The sequence below is a fragment of the Salarias fasciatus genome, chromosome 11 (assembly GCF_902148845.1).
Source record: "Salarias fasciatus chromosome 11, fSalaFa1.1, whole genome shotgun sequence".
Classification (NCBI taxonomy): Eukaryota; Metazoa; Chordata; class Actinopteri; order Blenniiformes; family Blenniidae; genus Salarias; species Salarias fasciatus.
In genome coordinates this window covers 9,879,538-9,886,401 of record NC_043755.1, presented here as the reverse complement: position 1 = coordinate 9,886,401, position 6,864 = coordinate 9,879,538, and the positions used below count along the sequence as shown (strand labels likewise).

The 6,864-nt window shown below is 43.7% G+C and overlaps 1 pseudogene; it reads left to right on the top strand.

The window, feature by feature from the left end:
• The first annotated feature begins 5,298 nt into the window (after nucleotides 1-5,298).
• LOC115397142 (creatine kinase B-type pseudogene) lies at nucleotides 5,299-6,504 on the top strand (annotated as a pseudogene).
• Nucleotides 6,505-6,864: the final 360 nt, after the last annotated feature.

The window sequence follows — 6,864 nt, the reverse complement described above, 5'->3', positions numbered from 1 at the left end:
AGATGTCAGCTACAATGTAGCTTCCTTTGTTATTACTCAGCTTAAATATCAGTATAAATAATGTCTTTGTGCTATTTTCCACTGTGGTCACATCTGATAAACATGGCTGTAGTGACTTAAGCATGTGTCAAAAGCACATCTATTGAACGTTTACTGCTGTAAAGTTTTCTATGAGACTTGTTTTATGGATTTGAGAAATTGTTTACAACGATAAAAACATTACTTTTATCATCATTTACATATTTTATTTGGATACTTTCACTGTTTTAGTGTTGCATTGTCTCTTTGTGTTTTCATGCAACATTCCCTTATGTTCATGACATTCTTCTCCGTATTGAGATGAGTAAACTTTAAGTTTCGATTTGTTCATGCGTGTCCACAGATTTAACGCTTTTAGCAACCATCCATAAACATAGCAGATCAATCATTTAATAATTGTAATAGTGATGTATCAAATTAAACAGAAGAACATCACATCACATTAAATAAGCTATTTTTATATTCTCCAAATACAAATCCAACACCAACCAAATTATTTACAAAACATCAAAATCCATGTAGCTTTATTTCATTATTGTGCTCCACACATTTCATTTGCTATTGTTTTGCCTCTTTATGCCACACACACACAAACTACATAATGAATGAAAGCAGACACTCCACAGATAATGAGAATTTAAGGGTGCATAATTTTTGAGCACAAGCTTAAAAAGATAGGTTCATTTTCAAAGGCTTTCTTTTCCTTTCTTTTTTTTTTTTTCCTCTCCAAGTTTATCTTCCTCTAATATGACAGAGTAACAGATGGGGTTTGGGTTCTGTCCCGTGCAGCATCCACACTCCCTATGTGTCATCTGTCATTACATTCAGGTCATTGTTTGGAGTTCAGTGGCAGCGTGACTGAGTTGGCCGCGGCTTGACAACTGTCTCTGTTTCACACAGACCGGGAGAGGATATGCAGACACCCTCACGGCGTACAATTGGTGTGCCATTATGTCGCCCGGCTCGGTTTCCCAAATTAGAAATCAGATGTGAGGAAACGTTGAATAGGAGAAATTATAAAAGAGCACAAAAAAAACCTGGTGGATCTTGTACTGATCAAAGTGCACATATTCTGTTGTACGTCACTTGCTCCCATGCATGTTTTTTTTCCAACGTGACATCTCTGATGTTCCCAGTGTTACCTCACAAGCTTTTCTTCAAGCTTGTCTTGAATTTACATCAAGACAGCAGATGGTGTAGCATCATATTCTATTGTATTATAAACCCATTTTATTGTCTAGTCTGATGCTGTATTTGTCCTCCTACCTGGGACAGAGAAAGACTGTCAGTGCACGACATATAACCCAGAAGGGAAGAAAATGAAAACATACGTATAACATACATAACTGGATCATATTGACAAAAGAAATTGTAGGATGTTGCATTTGAATGAAGACGGCAGAGACGCTGCTGAACCATGAAGTGATTGAGCTGAAAGGCTACATATCCCTGTTTCCCCTGTTTTTTTCTTTGCAAGACATGAGCCTAATACTTTTTTTGTGTTAGGTTAAGCTTCCACTATGTTTGACATTTAATTCCTATGTGAAACACTCATGCCATAACATATCAACCAGGTTAGTGTTGCAAATAAATATAGTATCTAGAAAGTGCCACAATAATCTTCAAAAAATAAAAAATGGCTATGAGATTTCGTGTCATTGATTCATTCATTCTTATTGATCATTCAATATACTTGTGTTTAGATGCTTTAATAGATCCAACTTTCAAATGAAACAAACTTGAAATTCTCACCTAAACTAATCACTAAACACGTAGCATGACTACTTACTGGTGAAGTGAGTGAAATAGCACTGATGTCTTTATGATGGCAGCTACAGTATATGGGATATTTCATATGTTCATGCTTGCTTTTCTGGAACTGATGAGTTACAAACTGTAAGAATGGCCCAGTTTCAGAATTTGCACCAGTTTTTCTGAGACAAACTTTGTTGGGTTGGGAACTGGCTACGGCTCAGCTGCTAGATCGGGGTTGTAGTATATGGAAGTGTTCTTTAGCAGTGCACTGTACCCCAAAATGCTCCCTATGGATGAATTGAGCACCTTCCATGCCAGGGTGTCACTGGTGTGTGTGTTAAAGCACCTCGGGGACGACTGAAGCAGTAGAAAAGTGCTGAAATCCATTTATCGTTAAAATTGTGATGTTAGACAACAGAGATCCTCTAAAATTATACATATGTTTGGCTGTTCTTGGTCTGATAAAGTCAGTAGTTGTCAGAAGTTGTCCAAGATGAGGAAAGTGGTGCAACAATGACATGGATGGCCGGGGTTCATGGAAGAAGGTGGTTTTGTCTGATAAATTGCATTTTCTTTTAAATTGTGTGGATGGCCAAGTGGGTGTGTGTCACTTACGTGGGCTTGAGGTGTCACCAATCGATGCAATCCATCGGTAGGCTCCAGGAGATGAACTGCTGCATCTCCGCATGCTGCAGAAGTTATTGCTGGTTCTCATACAAAAGTGTCAGAATTCACAGAGCATCACATTTTGTTTTCGGCGCTGTCTAGTTATAGATCAGCCAGGATTGCTGATGCTGATCCATGTCCGCTGCCAAAAGCAACAGCCTTGGGCACATGAACATCAGCGTTAGACCAGCAAGCGGCAGCAGCAGCAGCAGGCGTCCTGGCCTGGTGAATCATGTTTTCACTCTCAAGTGACATGTTGCACCATGATGCACAATTTGAGGAAGAATTCAGGCCAGAAGAGTCAGTCTGATGGGATCAGATAGAGCTGTTTGGAAACTTACGTCCGTGTGATTTCTTAGTTTTTTATTTTTAATTAAAAAACCGGTTAAACAATGTGAATAATTTCCAGACACGTTTGAATGAAAACGACAAACTTGTGTTGCGATTTGCCTGTCTGTTGACATAGCAGTCACTGAAAAAGGAACTTTTTGAAAATGGCTTGATATGAATTAAATGATATTGATGATATTGAATGAAATGAATTCTGTATTGAAATCATTTGCGATCATTTTCAAAACTTTGTCACCTAAATGCAAAACTTTTAAGAAGCAAAAAGGCAGCAATGTTGGCGCTTTGAGACGACCACTGTTTTGTTGTGTAAATGGGGCCCTGAAACAGGCAGACATAATGTTGTGGCTGATGGTGTGTGTGTGACAATTTAGTGCCGTCAACTAGTTTATTTACCTGTGTGGCACCATTTTTCTTTTGTCCAATGGAACAGTTCAAAGTGATTGAAATTTCAGTCCGTTTAGGACTGTTTTCCCCGGAAAAACCATATCTGCTTGGAGGATTTTAATGTGTTTGGTCTTGGAAAGTAATTTTTGAATAATCGGCTTCATGTAAACATACTGTAGCTAGTGCTGAGTAATTGGCACTCTTTAAAAGAAAGAGTACACATTGTCTCTCCCTAAACTGCCACAGCGAGGAAGGCAAACACATAACGCCGCTCCAGAAGCGGGAGCAGCAAGTCTGATGCAGGGGCTCTGGAGGACCACTGTCAAACATATAATCACAGCAAAGCTCCATCTGAGGACGCTGCTTGAATGAGGGTCGCTGCTGGTGGTAAGCAAACACAGGAAAGGCCTGGATGATGAAAGCAGCCCGCGCAGCACTCAGAACATTAAAAACCGAGAGGAGCAGAACCTCGCACAGGGGTAGTAATAACCACAGTAAGAATGGCCTTCATTAAGTCAGCAGAGTGCTTTTCCTGATTTAATGAACATCTGTACGGAAGTTTTTACAATCATGAGTGTCGGTGCTTAGAAAGCAGCTCCGTAATTTTTATCTGGAAAGTTTTTACATCCAGGTTTTTAATAGTAGCAGGATTTTGTTCTGACTGCTTTCTATAGGTACGTTATTCGCCGGTTGAGGGATATTTCAATTAAAGATGCATCCTTTGGAAACCAGCACTCACAGTTTTACAGCTTGATGAACTTACTGATCAATAATAGATTTGAAAACATCCGCTTTTCTCCTGAAGTTATCTATACAGCCACTTCCTCATGCATCTTACCGGTCTTTGCTGCTACGCTGGGACTCCTGTAGTGGCTGATGGGACAGGATATTATTAATGCTCTCAGAGTTTAGACTTTTCAGATGCATCTCTTTGGCCTTGCACTCCCCCTGCAGGGTCATGGTTAACATGTGGGCTGCTTATTATATATGTATGCATAAATCTAACTAAAAGCTGACCTGACAGTGTATGCAGTTGTTCATAAAAGAGAGAGAGAGCGAGATGGAGTTGTGCAGTGTTTGTGCACGTGATTCCATATGTTTTCTATGACGTGCGTAGATTATCGCCCATAATTCTCTGCAGTTGTGCAACAGCTTCCTACAAGTGGCAAGTATTCACTCGAACCACGGCCCCACATCACCAGTATACAGGAGGTTCGAACGCTTCCAGCTTCGCCCGGCTTAATGGCATGCTTTACCTGCATTTTTAGCATTCCAGTGAATAAAATAAATCCCTTGAAATCCATTTATTAATAAGAAGTATTGACAAGCAGCATTGACTGGAGCTCAAGGGCCTGTAGCCAATAAAATCTGTTAACCTTGTGCCTGGGAGGAAGTATGGAGTCAAACCTGTTGGAGGAAGCAGATTGAAAACATGAGAATATGTGCTTTTAATATGTGTTTAGTAAGTTTAGACTTTGATTTCAACTGTGGCACAACTTTCTACTTTTTCTGCAACAATGGTAAGACATGTAGCACTGTTTGAACTCCTTAGGCCGGAGGTGTCAAAGTCAGGTTAGTTCAAGGTTCATTTACAGTCCAGTTTGATCTCAATGCGATGCAGTCAGCAAATGGTGATCAACTGTGTATTTTGCACTGAGTTTTTTTGCAAACAAGAAAAGATACTTGTGATTAACAATCTAAAAATGAGTGCTCATGTTTGCAAGAGTCACCATAACAAGTCAATGGAATATACAATTCATCAACACTTACAGTGATGTTTCTGACGTGACATTTCTTACTTACTGCACCTTTAATGGAAGATCTTTACTGAGATTGAAAAAAATCTGAAAAGGCAGATGATTGTTGCCATTATAGTTATAAGCCAATATAGTTTAATTCAGCAGGAGGTACAGCTCGACTGTTGCCATTGTAGCCATGCACATGGCAACCCCTGGGCTCCTTTCCTTGATGGCATCATCATACGTGTTAGGAGAGCAGATCTTTTTCTAGTTACACGCCACAGTTTGCAGAAGACTAAGTTCATTAATAAGAAAACCTCGGCTAGGATAGAAATCTTTGCACTTTGCAGGCACAAAAAAACAACAACATAGGGATATTTTCCTCCACAGCCAGTAGTAACAGTCCTCAAATCCGATAACAGCAGGAAGCAGCCATGCCTTTCGGGAACACACACAACCAGCTGAAGATGAAATTCTCCACGGAGCAGGAGTATCCGGACCTCAGCAAACACAACAACCATATGGCCAAGGTCCTGACCGCCGACATGTATGAGCGGCTTCAGGACAAGCAGACCCCCAGCGGATTTACGCTGGATGATGTCATCCAAACCGGTGTGGATAACCCAGGCCACCCCTTCATCATGACGGTGGGCTGCGTGGCCGGAGACAAGGAGACGTACGAGGTGTTCAAGGAGCTGCTGGACCCCATGATCGAGGACAGACACGGAGGATACAAGCCGTCCGACAAGCACAAGACCGACCTGAACGCAGACAACCTGCTGGGAGGAGATGACCTGGACCCCGACTACGTCCTGAGTTCCAGAATCCGAACAGGACGCAGCATCCGCGGCTTCTGCTTGCCGCCACACTGCAGCCGGGGGGAGCGCCGTGCCGTGGAGAGCCTGTCCATCGAGGCTCTGGCCTCTCTGAGCGGAGACCTGAAGGGGAAATACTACGCCCTAAAGGACATGACAGACGAGGAGCAGCAGCAGCTCATCGACGACCACTTCCTGTTTGACAAGCCGGTCCTCTGCTGCTGGCCTCAGGGATGGCCCGCGACTGGCCCGACGCCCGCGGCATCTGGCACAACGACAAGAAGACATTCCTGGTGTGCGTGAACGAGGAGGACCACCTGCGAGTCATCTCCAAGCAGGAAGGAGGCAACATGAGGGAGGTGTTCACCCGCTTCTGCACCGGGCTCACAAAGATCGAGAGCCTGTTCAAGGAGCAAGGCCACGCCTTCATGTGGAACGAGCACCTGGGATACGTCCTCACCTGCCCGTCCAACCTGGGCACCGGGCTGCACGCCGGCGTCCACGCCAAGCTGCCCAACATGAGCGAACACGCCAAGTTCGAGGAGGTGCTGAAGAATCTGGGAACTGGGGGCGTGGACACGGCCTCTGTGGGCGGAGTCTTCGACATCTCCAACGCTGACCGGCTGGGCTTCTCCGAGGTGGAGCTGGTGCAGATGGTAGTGGACGGCGTCAAGCTGCTGGTGGAGATGGAGAAGAGGCTGGAGAAGGGTGGGTCCATCGACGACCTGATGCCCGCCCCGAAGTAAATCCTCCAACCTCCAATCCTCCTATGACGACCCCCCCCCCCCCCCCCCCCCCCCCCCCCCCCAGAAACTAAAGCGCTCAATGGACACTCTGGACGGGAAAAGAAACTGAAGAGCCAAATGGACACTCTGGACGGGACCAGGAACTAAAGAGCTAAAGGGACACTGTGGACGAGACCAGGAACTAAAAAAGTAAATGGACAATGTGGACGGGAAAAGAAATTAAAGAGCTAAAGGGACAGTCTGGATGGGAAAAGAAAATAAAGAGCTCAAGGGACACTGTAGACCAGACCAGGAACTAAAGAGCTAAAGGGACAGTCTGGATGGGAAAAGAAAATAAAGAGCTCAAGGGACACTGTAGACCAGACCAGG